Source organism: Macaca thibetana, chromosome 4, assembly GCF_024542745.1.
Source record: "Macaca thibetana thibetana isolate TM-01 chromosome 4, ASM2454274v1, whole genome shotgun sequence".
NCBI lineage: Eukaryota > Metazoa > Chordata > Mammalia > Primates > Cercopithecidae > Macaca > Macaca thibetana.
This window is the reverse complement of record NC_065581.1, coordinates 137,683,418-137,697,985: the sequence shown is the minus strand read 5'-3', so window position 1 is coordinate 137,697,985 and position 14,568 is coordinate 137,683,418. Positions and strand designations below refer to the sequence as shown.

The window sequence follows — 14,568 nt, the reverse complement described above, 5'->3', positions numbered from 1 at the left end:
ACTATATAGTATGTGTTACATTGGATGCTCACTACCTTCTGATTGTTGAACTAGTAATTTTTTATAATCAAAATCTTGTGGACTCTTCAATAATGTTAATTTTTTCAATAAGCATGTTGAAGTGCAGGCAAATTTTCTAAATTGCTTAGGTTTAACCAGCTGACACCAGGTGGAAAATGGCAGAACATCAATGCAAACTCTTCCTTCTGATATCAACACTTGTATTATTTTATCACACTATTTACCCTTAGACTCAATTTACTATTTTATTTTTTCCAAATAGTTTGTTAGTATATTCTGCCTGTGGTTAGGGCTCTCTGTAAACCTGTGTAAGCAAGCTGTGTAATAGCTATTGAAAGAAAGTTACCAAGAAGACAAGCAAGAGGAAAAGCTACGTTTTTGTCAGGGGACACTGTCTCTCATTAATGGAAAGAAATTTTGCCCTCTATGACTCAGAAGTACTCCGAAAAAGTGTGTGCTAAAAAGCAGATATTCATAACTTAATTTTTGGAACTTTGAGATAACTGATGATACAGGCAGAAGACAGCCAAATGCCGCCCAGGTCATTGTGCACAAGGGACTCACCTAACATACCCAAGGTGAAAAATTCCATCCGTTAAATTATGCTCAGTAAGGGAAATAAATCAATGGGGTGTGGCTTAGACTAAGGGCCTGCATGTTGCAATGGGAGAATGGGTGGAGCCACCAGGAATTCCTACTTTATGCTGGGGAGGAGCTGGGCCTTTTCAGCTTGTGTGTGGTAGTCTGGTATTCAGTTTTGTGAAGTGGAAAATCTGCGTGCAGGACCCCTCCCATTTTTTGAGTTTTCTTTTCACCTAATAAATCCACTCTCCTAACCCTTCAATGTGTTTGCATGCCTAACTCTTCCTGGTCGTGAGACAAGAACCCAGATTTTAGCTGGACTAAAGAGCAAAAAACCCTACATCACTGACAACCTCACAAAACAGTGATAAATCAAGTGACAAGAACCCAGATTTTAGCTGAACTAAGGTGCAAAAAATCCTGCATCACTGACCATCTCTCAAAGTATTGATAAATCAGTAGTATATTCTAAAATAACAGTTCATTTTTAAGTGTTTTAGAATCCAAGTTCTTCATCCAAATTTTTATTTAAAATGTGTCTTTTGGCTCATGACCATAAAATCTATTCCTCCAAATTTCATGAAATTAATTTAGGCAGAATAACACCCCAAAGCCCAATCAGGTTTTATGACTTTATTAGTTTTTCAGCACTTGTGAGTTATCCAATTGAATCAACATAGGATACCAAACATTTTATTTATTATTGATGTTAACTCAGTAATTATTAATTGTGCAAATTAACAGCAACATCAGTTTTAATTTTAAAATACAGGCATATATAATGACAAAATTACCTAGAGATGAACAGCCAAGGACAAATTTCTGTGAATATTGTTCCTCAATAAATTGCCTTTGTGGATTTTTATTTCATTATGGATTTCTAGAAGTGTTTAATTTAAAAAGTGAAGGATAAATTCCAAAATTGCTAGAAAAAGGTTTCTTGCAACTGTTACCTTCATTAAAGTTTTCCATATGGTGAGAAACAATGTTCCTAGAAAAAGTGGTAAATTTATTTAAGTGTTGTAGGAAAAATTTCTATTTTGATGCCAAATGTTGAAATTATTTACAACAAAATTCAATGTAATTAGTATCAAATTAATATATATCCATATACATCCTGTAATAAAATATAAAATGCTTTATTCTTTTAAATTATATATTATGCCTTAAAATTCAAATTGATAAGATACATAAGAAAACTAAAAGGAATAAAAGATGATAAATACAGTGATGATTAAATGAAAACCTGTAAAAAATGAAGTGCCATTTTTCAGATTTTAGATTATTGCAAATTAAGATAACTGTGTGCAAATTAATTTGCTAATACTAACTTTTGATGTCTACATAGAAGTATAAATCTTAATAAACAGTTTGCATTGTTTTGTCGTTTGTTTTTCTTTTGTCAAGAACATAAACTATAGCATAGTCTTTAATTGCCACTTGGCAATACCTGATCCATGAACTCATTTTTAGTATTTTACTGTGTCATTATTCCAGCAATTTAAGCTAATAAAAGTACACATTAAAGGCCGGGCACGGTAGCTCATGCCTGTAATCCCAGCATTTTGGGAGGCCAAGGCGGGCGGATCACAAGGTCAGGAGATCGAGACCATCTTGGCTAACACGGTGAAACCCCGTCTCTACTTAAAAAAACAAACAAAAAACACAAATATTAGCCGGGCATGGTGGCAGGCACCTGTAGTCCCAGCTACTCTGGAGGCTGAGACAGGAGAATGCTGTGAATCTGGGAGGCGGAGCTTGCAGTGAGGCGGAGCTTGCAGTGAGGCAGAGCTTGCAGTGAGGCGGAGCTTGCAGTGAGGCGGAGCTTGCAGTGAGCGGAGTTCGCGCCACTGCACTCCCACGAGACTCTGTCTCAAAAAAAAAAAAAAGTACTCATTAAATGACACTTTCCATTGGCTCAAAGTGGAAAAATATATGTCCATTCAATAGAAAGTTATGTATCATTCATGAGAATATGTGTAAATATTTGTCAACTTACTAATATCCCAGAGATACATGGTTAATGAAAAAATTATAGCACAGAGCAGTGCCATATATACAATTACTTTATGCAAACATCAAGGTTTTTATCAAATTATTTATTCTCTTATTTATATTCATTAATGCATGTAAGATATTTTGTAGGAGTGAGCCCCAAACATAAAAATATATATCAGTCAAGAATCGACGTATGAAGGTTAGGAGGTGATGACGGAGATGGTAAGTTTTGTTTGCATTTAATAACTTTCTGTTGCAATTAAATTTGTGGTAACATATATAAAATATATTTTTGAAATAAGCAAAATTATAGTCATAAAAATGAAATGTTATTAAAATATGGGAAAAAAGTATTTAGCAATGGTATGAATTTTGAGTAGAAAAAGTGAGGATGGATTGATCAGTCAATCTGTAAGAAGGAAAGATACCAAATTCTCGAGTACTTCTGATTCTGGGCCTTTAAAAGATGGGGTCCCTTTTTTAACCTCTCTAACTCCATTTACGTTTTGCAGGAGGCATGCAATAGTGAAGCTGTGAAGACTGATGGTACCACAAATAGAAGGGTCCTAGGTCCCAGAATTACCATGGAAGAAAGTCTCCTGCCAATTGAGTAAACATTATGAATAATTGTGTTAGCCAGAAATAAATCCTAATGAGTTATGCCATTAACATTTGAAGGTTTATTTATTAAAACAACAAATGTTGCCCTAGTTAATACACACAACTGTTAAATTTAATGTACAATATATTCATTTTAATTTCGACTCTTACCTTATTTCTAAATTTTGCTTTAGGGAATAGAAATTATACACATGCACACATACCACATACACACACATATTTTATTCCCTCAATAGAGAAAGGGGTAAATGATATCTGGAGAATCTAATGAAAGTAACTTTCAAGTTTATTATTATGTTCTTTCTTTTGTGTTTTCTATAAATAATTTGTACATTTTGGAGAAATGTAACCTTTTCTAAGACCAGGATTTTTAGGGTAAGTTTTTTATTTTTGTTTTTATGTGTGCAATTAGGAGAACTGGATGAGGAAAGTCACATAACAGAAATTATTGTGGGGTTCTGTTAGTCATGGGGAGTGTCATTGTTTTGCTTATTATATTTTTCATTTAAAAATAAGGGATGAAGCAGAATAAAATAAAATAAAACTTGTCCAAGAAAGAAGTAAAAATTCCTATTATCTCTTTGCCAAATTAACATGCTATGATATTGATCAGCTGTATTTGCACAAGAACCCTGTAGAAAAGGACATGCCAAGTCAGGAAGGGTCCAAAATATAAGCCCATTATATGAAACCTATCATAAATCCTCAAGAATTATTGTTAAAACCTTGAAACAGATACCTATAGGAACTTAACATTTCCTTCTTTAGACAGCCTATCATAATAATTTATAATTCTGATTCCAAGGCTATCCCGTCAGCTAAGATATCAACACAACATATAGAATTTACAAAAAGTAAATTCTCTGTGTCTCTTACTTGTATGGTTATGCACTTTGTATAGGAAATTTACAGCAAGCAAGACTATGTTCTGAAAGTTGGAAAAGTCACCGATGAAGTGGACTTTATCCCCACTAACAAGTATTCGTGGCGGCAGGTTCTTCTGGAATTCATTCATTCTAATCAAAGTTGTAGGAAAGCGTGTTGGAGCTAAATAATCCACAAATAAAACCCAGTTTCTTTTACAATCTACTTCTTGTTTAAAATAATATTTTAACCTAATAGAAATGTAGGGTAGAAGTATGCACTTAAAATTAGTCTACTCAGAGTTCTGCCAATTCAATTTTCGAAATGGATCATCTGTCCAAAAGCAACCATATTCTACTTTTTAGAATACAAATTGTGTAAACTTGCTTTTGATTTTAGCCCCTACATTTGAAAATGTGAAGAGACATTACTAGAATTTTAAATTTGGAAATTACCATCCCAGAAATTTGGTAATTTTTAGCCAAATGTTTTTCCCTTTTCAAGCATGTTATCCTTGCACGTACTCTGATATGTGACCAAATATTATTTTAAAATGTGAAGATGAAGATCAAAGGTGGTGAGGCAAAACTTCTGCCGGATTTGGACATCTCTTGAAGAACAGATGATTTCTATGTCAGGTGACCACTGAAAATGAAATAAATTAAAATAACTTTTCTTGATTTTTAGGTAGTTTGGTATTTTTTCCTCATGAATTATGCTAGAAAGTCAACTCCTCTCATCTTATTGAGGAACAAATTTTAATTTTATGTTTGTAGTGAATAGTTTTACATCTATGCAATCTGCACCACCTGTTCCAATCTTCTGAGCATGTAAACAGCTTGTTGTTTTGCAGCATGCTTATTCCCTCCAAAATGATTTCCACCCCATATTTTGCTCATTGTGTTCTATGTCCTTCAAGACCTATTATGGAAATTACATGGTTTGTTAGATTTCCCTTGGTATTACTATACGTATTACAGACATAGGGGGCTAGTTGTTATGGATTCAAAAAACAATTAGAACGTATCCTCTGGTCAATGCTGTGAAAGAAACACACTTGTATATATGTGGTTCCCATGGAGTTATGGGAGTATAGAGTATGAAATTATGAAGCCTGTCTTGGATTACAGAAAAATTGGTTAGAACTTCACACTCTTATCAAAGCATCATAACCAATTCTTAGGTTTAAGAAAGAGAAGACTTGAGGAACAAAATATAAAAAATAAAAACAGTTGTTACTGTCTGTCTTTTAAACTTTAGCCATTCTAGTGATTGTTAAGTAGTAGCTTGTTGTGGTTTTGATTTACATGTCCTTAATGACTAATGATTTCGACAAATGATTTTGAATATGTATGTACTTACTGGCCATTTGCATATCTTCTTTGGAGAAATACCTGTTCAAATCCCCTTTTTCTATTTTAAATTTTTTTATATCACTGAGTTGTAAGAGTTTTAAAATACATTTTAAACACAAGTTCCTCATGGGATATATGATTTGAAAATATTTTCTCCCACCCTGTGTACTGTCCTTAACTTTTTCAATAGTAACATTTGCAGCACCAAATTTTTAAACACTTTATGAAATTCATTCTATGTTTTTTGTCGTTTGTGCTTTTAGTGCCACATCTTAGAAAAAACGTGTCTAACCCTAAGTCAAAAAATTTATTCTAAAAGTTTTATAGTTCTAGCTCTAACATTTAGGTTTATAATGCATTTTATGTTAATTTTGTTGTGTCGCAGAAGACACTTCATTCACCAGCATATGGATTTTTAGAAGACTAATCCATTTCCATTGAAAACTAATCTTACACACTGTGTTGTCTTGCCCCCTTGTTAAAAATCAAGCTACCACAAATCTAAGGGTTTATATCTGGTCTCTCAATTTTATTCCATTAATCTATGTGTCTATTATTATGCCCTTACCACACTTGATTACTTGTACGTCTTGATTACTGTAGTTTTATACTAAGAGATTAATAGGGATTGCATAGAATCTGTGGATCAATTTAGGGAAAGTCTCCAATTTAACAATATTAAGTCTTCCAATCCATGAACACAGGAAGTCTTTCACTTTAAATGGATCTGTAATTTCTTTCAACAATATCTCGTATTTTCTCAGGGTATCTAAGTTTTTAATTTCTTTCTGTTAAATCTATTCTTGTGAATTTTTTCCTCTTGATCCTGTTATAAATGTATCTGTTTTCTTAGTTTTATTTTAGAATTTTTTTCATTGCAGTATATAGAAATACAATTGATTTCTGTATGCTGATCTTTTATTCTGCTGGGTCGATGAAATCATTTATTAACTCCAATAGTTTTTTAGTGGATTTCTTTGAGAAATAGAGAAAGTATTATTTTATCTTTTCCAATTTGGATGCTTTTATATCTTTTCTTACCTAATCTCCCTCAGTAGACCCTTCAGTACAGTGCTGAGTTGCAACAGTGGAGAATATTGTCTTGTTTCTCATCTTACAGGGGAAATAGTCAGTGTTGCACCCTTATCATGTTAGCTGGGGCTGTCTACATGCCCCTCATCAAGGTGAGACACTGCTCTATTCCTACATATTTTAGTGCTTTTGTTTTTTGATCATAAAAATGTGTTGGGTTTCATCAAAGGTTTTTGCTGTGTCTATTGTGATGATCACGTGGTTTTCGTGCATTATTCTTTTAATATATATATTATACAGATTGATTTTCAGATGCTAAACCAACATGCATTCTTGGAATGAATCCTATTGGTGATGGTTTATAATTATTTTTATATATTGTTTGATTCTGTTTACCAATGTTGTGTTGAGAGTTTTTACATCTATATTCACAGGAAATGTAGGTCTGTAGATTTTTTTTCTTGTGATGCCTTTATCTTATTTTGATATAATATTTGGTATAATATTATCATTTTGCTATTTGTTCTTGTGTCTTATGTTTTTGCTCCTATTTTCCTTTGTTACTGGCTTCTTTTGTGGTAAACAAATATTTTCTAGTGTAACTTTTTAATTATCTTGTGGCATATTTTACTATATATATATTTAGTCTACTTTATTTGCTATTGCTCTTAGCTGATGGGATTACAACTACCATCTTAACTTGAAACAATGTAGTTCAGATTAATACCAACTTCTTTCAATAGTTTACATAAACCTTTCTCCAATATAGTACCAATCCTGTTTCCCTTTCTTGTGCTATTATTGTCATGCTAATTACATCGTTATACATTATAAACCCATCAGAACAATTTTATAATTACTGTTTTATGCAGTTGTATTTCAAATGAAATAGAGAAGAACAGTGACATGATACTATATATTTACAGTCGATTTTATATTTACCTATGTAACTCCTTTATTAGTACTGTTTATTTCATAATATGAATTTGAGTTACCATTTAGTGTTCTTTCATTTCAGTCTGAAAAACATCTTTTATTATTTCTTGAAAGTATGTCTGCTAACAAATTATTTCAGTATTTGTTCATCTGGAAATGTCTTAATTTCTCCATTTTTAAAGAATAGTTTTACAGGATATATAATTCTTCATTGACAGTCTTTTTCTTACAGCACTTCCAATAGGTCTCCTGGCTTCCATGGTTTCTGATGAGGAATCAACTCTTAAACTTATTGAGGATTCCTTGTACATTAGGGTCATTTTTCTCTTTCTGCTTATCAGATTCTCTCTTTTTCTTTGGACAATTTGGCCACAGTTTGTCTAAGTGTGGCTTTTGTTCAGTTTATCTTATTTAGAGTTCACTGAGCTTCTTGGATATATAGATTAATGTTTCTAAATTAAGTTTGAAAAGTTTCTGACTTTTTTTTTCAAATACTATTTCTTCTCTTTTTTCTCTACCCTTACTTCTGGGAATCCCATTATGTATATGTCATATGTTTGATGATTTCTTATAGATCTGTGAAGCTCTGTTTATTTTTCATCATACTGTTTTTATTTCTGTTTCTCAAACTATTATCTCAACTTACCTTTATTCAAGTTCACTGATTCTTTTCTCCTGCTAGCTTAAATCTGCTTTTGAATATCACCACCTTGGATTATTCATGTAGCTATTATACTTTTCTTTTCTTTTTTTTTTTTTGAGATGGAGTCTCACTGTGTCACCCAGGCTGGAGTGCAGTGGCATCGTCTCTGCTCGCTGCAAACTCCGCCTACCGGGTTCACTACCTTCTGCCTCAGCATCCCGAGTAGCTGGGACTACAGGTGCCTGCCACCATGCCTGGCTAAATTTTTTGCATTTCTAGTAGAGATGGGGTTTCACCGTGTTAGCCAGGATGGTCTCGATCTCCTGACCTTGTGATCCTCCTGCCTCGGCCTCCCAAAGTGCTGGGATTACGGGCATGAGCCACCGCGCCCAGCCACTATTCTACTTTTCAATTTCAGAATTCCTATTTTTTTCTGTAGATTTTATCTGTTTACTGATATTATCTACCTGATAAGACATTGTAAGTTTTCATTTTTTTTTTTAATCTTTAGACATGGTTTCTTCTCTTTCTTTCTCTCTCTTTTTTTTTTAACTTTTTTAAACATGAGATCTTGTTATGTTGCCCAGGTTGGTCTCAAATTCCTAGACTCATGTAATTCTCCTGCCTCAGGCTCCTGAGTAGCAGGGATTACAAGCATGAGTTATTACACCCAAGCTATTTCTATAAGTATGTTCATAATAGCGAATTTAAAAATTTTATCTAGTAAGTCCATCATCTAGTCTCGCTCAGGAAAACTTTCAATTGACTAGTGTGTGCATGTGTGCACCCGCAAATACACACACATATGCAAAATAGTTTGCACACATGTGCAAAATAGTTTTCCAATTCTTCACATTTCTTTTGTCTTTTACCCAACAATTCCCATTTCATGTCATTTCAGAAAATATAAAGTAGCAACTCTGAAAATCAGATACTCACTCTCACCAGGATTTGTTGCTCGGTTCGTTTGTCATTGTTCGCTTAGTAACTTAGTAACTTGCCTGGACTATTTCTACATATTCATTGTATATTCTCTGTAGTGAGTCATGATTGAACTCTGCTCAGTAAGCTTAGTGGTCAGCTAATGACTGCTTAAAGATTTTCTTCAGTTCTTTGAACACATCTTCAAGGCCTTTTGCATGTTTGCCTTAGCCTTTACTTTTCACTTGTTCAGGGCCTCAAGGTCAGCCAGATTTGAACCCTCTCAGTTCTTGCCTGGCTGGTCCTCAGCTCTTGTTTTCCCCAGCTGCTATAGCAGTCTCAGGTAGCTGAGGTGTTAAAAAAAAATTGATGCTAATTGTATCTTTTTACAAATACCTTGGGTATAAAATTTTTCCCACAGAATGAGTAGTTCAAATAACTACAACACCCTGAGAAGGGAATTTTTGCAGGTAGCTATAAGACAGGTTAAAAAGTGACTCTAAAGTCCTCTAAAGATAGGGCTTTTTGAGCAGCTCCAAACACAAATATGCTCTTTTGATGGCTGCAAAGCCACAGGAGTTGCAAGGTTGCTGGTTTTCAAGGCTATTGCAGAGCTGGATAAAGTGGAATGAGACAAGCCAACTTAAAATACCACAGACCCTGTTCTTACCTACATTCAGCTTTTCTTTGAATAAATGTTTTTGACAGTTTTTGATTGATATAAGCCATTAACTAATGCCAATAATTCTTAAAATGTTTATTTTGACCATTTTTGTTAGTGCTTTGTTGCTTTTATGGAAGAATGAATTTAGGGATATCTCCACTCTGCTATTATGGAAGTACCACCCAAATTTAAAAATATATATATTAATAGATGAAGAAATGGAATCACAGGAAACAATTTTCCAATTTTCTATAACTAATACGTCAATCCAGGATCTAACACTAGATGTTCTGGTTCCAGAGTCCTATACTTAACTGCTACCTTATTTCCTCTTAAAATAATAGAAGCTATTTTGTATTGATTTCTTATTCTATTGTAGGTGTTATGTTATAAATGTTATATATATTGCTCAAAACAACCTTACAAATTAGGTGCTGCTATTATTCCCATTTTACAAGTGGAAAACTAATAAGAGATTTCACATGTCCAATAATTCAAGATTCATTATGCAGATTTGGTTGACCCTTAATGGAAATATTCTTAAATTCTATAAAATTGTTTTATATCAAAGAATGATTAATATATTAACAAATATCAATATGAGACCTAAGATTATAAACCACAGTACTCATTTTCAGGATTTTGATATTTTTATAGTATTAACATGCAAAATATCTTCCTTCCATTAAGGGATACCTTTGGAAGGATTCTCCTTGTCAGGACAATTATTTTTCAATGACATACATTTTTGGTGATATTTTAAGCAAAACTAATACTAAATTACTTCACTTATTCATGTTTCAAAAATATTATTATTAAATAATAAATTTTAGTATATATTCTTAAGTATAAAAATGACAGAAGATCTTTCATGTAAAGTTGGGCATTTGAATACATGCACTTCTTTTTTCTCCCTTACCATATCAGAAACAATAATACTGTGAGTATATTTGAAGAGGCAGCTACAACATTTCAGAAACTAGAAATCAAATGGATGAGTAGCAAAGGATTTAGCAGATCCAAGAAGTCTGAATTCTAAACTAGCAATGGGGAAAGCTAACACTATATACTGTGTAGCATTCTCCCCAAAATTCTGAGTGGTTACAAGCACTTCTGGAAAATGGGGTGAAAGGTATATTCCTGAAAACGGGAATTGTTGCTTGAAAGGCTGATAAAGAAATAGACAGATTCAAAGACTCCCTCTGATCCTCCACACAGTGATGAGTTAATTATCAACAAGGCAAAGGGGAGAGTTTCTGAACTCTAGTAAACTGAGCACAACTGAAGGCAGCAGTACACCAAGCTGGAAACAGAGATCTTAAGTGAAGACCTGCACCTGCATACTGGATACTCAGACCTCCAATCTTCTCTCACTAGAATCTTAAAATGCTGCAAACCAAGCCTTCTCTCTTGAAGCATAACATGGAAAATTTCTGGTAAATTCAACCAGCCTGAGAAGATAGGCATATACTTAATAAAACAGAAATTAACCAGTTAAATTGTCCAGTCACATGCTCTGCTGTACAGCAGTAAGCAAGCATTAGTCATACTCACAGAGTTTCAAATGAGCTCCTTACTGCCCCAATTTTAAATACCTATGTATAACAAAGATTACAAGGTAGTTAAGAATGGTATCTTGAATAAGAGATACCACGAATAAGACAAATTACACAAAGCAAATGAAAAAGCTACTTAGAATATACCGGACAATAAGCAACTGTGTTTAATATTCTAATATTGGCTGAGTGCGGTGACTCATGCCTGTAATCCCAGTACTTTGGGAGGCTGAGGTGGGTGGATCACGAGGTCAGGAGTTCAAGACAAGCCTGGCCAAGATGGTGAAACCCTGCCTCTACCAAAAATACAAAAATTACACTGCACTGAAGCCTGGGTGACAGAGTGAGACTCTGTCTCAAAAAAATTTTTTCTAATATTCACAGAGAGGTGAGAAAATGTATTGCAAAGAAAAAGCAATAAGAAGATACAGTAAGAGGATTCATTGAAAATCAACTTCATTGATCTTAATGAAATCATAGAAATAGTATAGTAAGTAACTATCAGCAAAGAGATTAGAAGACAAAGTTGAGGAAATTAGATAGGAAGTGCACAAAGCAAAAATGTGGAAAATAAGAGAAATAAAAACTATAAAAATTTGATCTATTGTGTAGGAGATTCAGCATATAAATAATAGGAATTCCAGCAATGAAACAGAGATAACAGAGTTTTAGATAGACTATGTGCTCCACAAAATGAATGAAAAATAACATAGTAAGTCACAATTGCTTAAAATTTAAGAAACTTTGTAGAAAAAAGCACCTTACAATATTTCAGAAAGATAAAAATAATACCCAAATATTATGATCAACATACACAATAATTCAGACTTCAGAGCTCAAAGAGACTGTCTATGACCCTTTTGGTAGGAAGCAATAAATTCAGTGTTGATTTTTTATTTTATAAAACTAAAACAGTTTTATTATAGAAAAGCTGCTATTTTCTAGAGCAGTTTAGTTTTGCATATGACTGGGAAAATCCACAGATTAAAAAATAGTATTTTCGAAAGTATTTTCTATGACTCTAATGACTTGCTCTCAGTTGCCATCTTGATGTTGACAATTCTCACTCTACCAATAAGCTGTTATGATGGTTATGATCCTAATTTATCTGACAGATATACCAAGTTGATGAATTCTTCCATCACCTAATAAAAATATCGGGCCTTGAAGCAACATAAAGAGAGAAAATATGCAAGGCAATGTGTCTCCCGTCTCTGATTTATTCATCTCAATTGGATATGAGGTCAGTGGAAAATATAACAGCAGATCGTTAACAAGAACTCTTCAAAAATATATGCCTGTGTTTACATATGTTTTAAAACCAGTCACCCATTCTTTCTTTCTTTCTACCCCATGCCTCACTCTGGATGGCAGAGTTGTGTTTACTACATTTACTATAAAACACAGACTATTTTGACATTATTTTTAGCTATCTGGCATAATAAAAGAGATGTGTCCTAGATATTTTCTTCTAAATATGTGGTAAACAAACCATGTTCTTTTATAAAGATGATGCAGACATCCTGTACTACTTGTCACTACATCCTTTTGGTTTACAGACATGCCAGTTCATGTCAAAACATCTCTTTAAAAGAAACCCTCTCCTTGTTCTTCTGGTTAAATTTTGTTTGATTGTTTTTAATTTTTCTATGCTTTATGGCACAAGCCTATTTTTCTTCACATTTTTACCTACCTACTTACAAAATACATTTTGAACTTTATCCAGTAAAACATTTTCTTGTTAGTTTTCCCTTTATATAGTACTGCCCATAGTTGACGTCTTGGCAAATAGGTAAATGGAAAAGATTTCAATAAAAAACATAGCATATGATAGAAAGATTGTTATCACATTAAAACAAAATAACTTTGGATTTATTCTTACCGATTGTGAAAAATTTTATGAGCAGCCTTCAGGGATGAGACATGTGCAGTCCATAAATACTTCAACAGGTCATTAGAGCTACTAGATGATGACTTTACATGCTATCCAAGAAGGAAAATGTTATTAATATTGAATAACGATTACTATCTCTCTTCCTGAAAATCAATTGTATTTACAAATATAATTTTTCAATACTCTAAATGAGAGGAGAAAATTGTAAGAGTTAGGATATGGAGAATATAACGCCTAATGCTTCCTGGAGAGCTTAATATTAGTTATACTAATTACAAGTAACACTGAATGCATTTGAAAGGAATAAACCAAGTAATTTTTTGGTTTTTGAAATACTCATAATTTTATATTGCTCAGAACTACAGCTTTAGTATTTTATTTGTTTATTTGTTTTTCTCCTATCATGCAATGAGCTTTCTATAAAGCAGTAAGAGTCAGAAATGGGGACAGAAGAGGAGTAGGAAAAGTAGCAAAGTTTGATCTAACCATATGCAATATAATGAGTAAGTTCTCTAAAGGGAAACTTTATCTTTGGTCATTTACTCTTCCATCTATGACATTTTACTTTGAACATCAATATTTGATTCTGATTGTCAAATGATCATTAAGCAACTCATATGTAATTGCTTATGAAGGCAATTAAAATAAATTGATCAAATTAATCACAATCTATTCCATAATTATATTTCTATATAAGTTATTAATATGTTGACCCAAAGTTAGGATTAACCAGAACATTTTCTACACCACTAAGCCATAATTTCTCTGTGTTCACGTGTCTGTGTATAATTTATTTGATGTGAGAAGAGTTCATAGGACTGCCTCAATACGTATTGGAAACAAGGGTGCTATGAGATATGATCTCATGTGGCAATATACTCATATTAATACTGCTAGCATCATAATATACTTTTTCATATTAGGAATTATTTATTGGGAACATATTGTTCAATGCATTAAAATTATACATAAAGTATTATACGGAACTATCTGGTTACCTTCAAAGGTTATTAATAAAAATATTAGAGAAAAACTTGGTAAAATTCATGCCACATTTGTATTGTTCCTGGAAAGAATGAATGACAGCTAGAAATGTTATAACAAAGATTCATCTGATCCTTAGATGGTGGTAGAAGGATGACATTGTCTGATGATACCACCATTATGCCAGAGTCGATTGCAGCAAGAAAGGGCATAGCAAAAAGATAATAATTAAAGTCCATATAAACAAAGAGTTATTACTAATATTATTACTATAGAAAAGAGGTTGTTTTTGAAGTAAATAAATCTATCACAAAAGTAAACCCCACAGAGTTAGAAACATGTAGTAAAACTTAAGCAATAGCTCTGGGCACTTATCCTTAACAAATTAACACAGGAACAGAAAACCAAACCACATGTCCTCACTTATAAGCGGGACCTAAATGATAAGAACACATGGACACATAGAGAGGAACAACACAACACACCCTGGGGCCTTT

The 14,568-nt window shown here is 33.1% G+C and overlaps 1 long non-coding RNA gene across 1 annotated transcript in view; it reads right to left on the bottom strand.

Moving 5' to 3' along the window:
* Positions 1–1,873: 1,873 nt before the first annotated feature.
* LOC126953034 (uncharacterized) overlaps positions 1,874–14,568 on the bottom strand; it is a 58,532-nt gene continuing 45,837 nt past the window's right edge. The window contains exons 2-3 of the long non-coding RNA XR_007725114.1: positions 4,611–13,176; positions 1,874–2,471 (exon numbers count right to left, since the gene is read on the bottom strand). This is a non-coding gene — a long non-coding RNA (uncharacterized LOC126953034). The remainder of the gene's footprint in view (positions 2,472–4,610; positions 13,177–14,568) is intronic.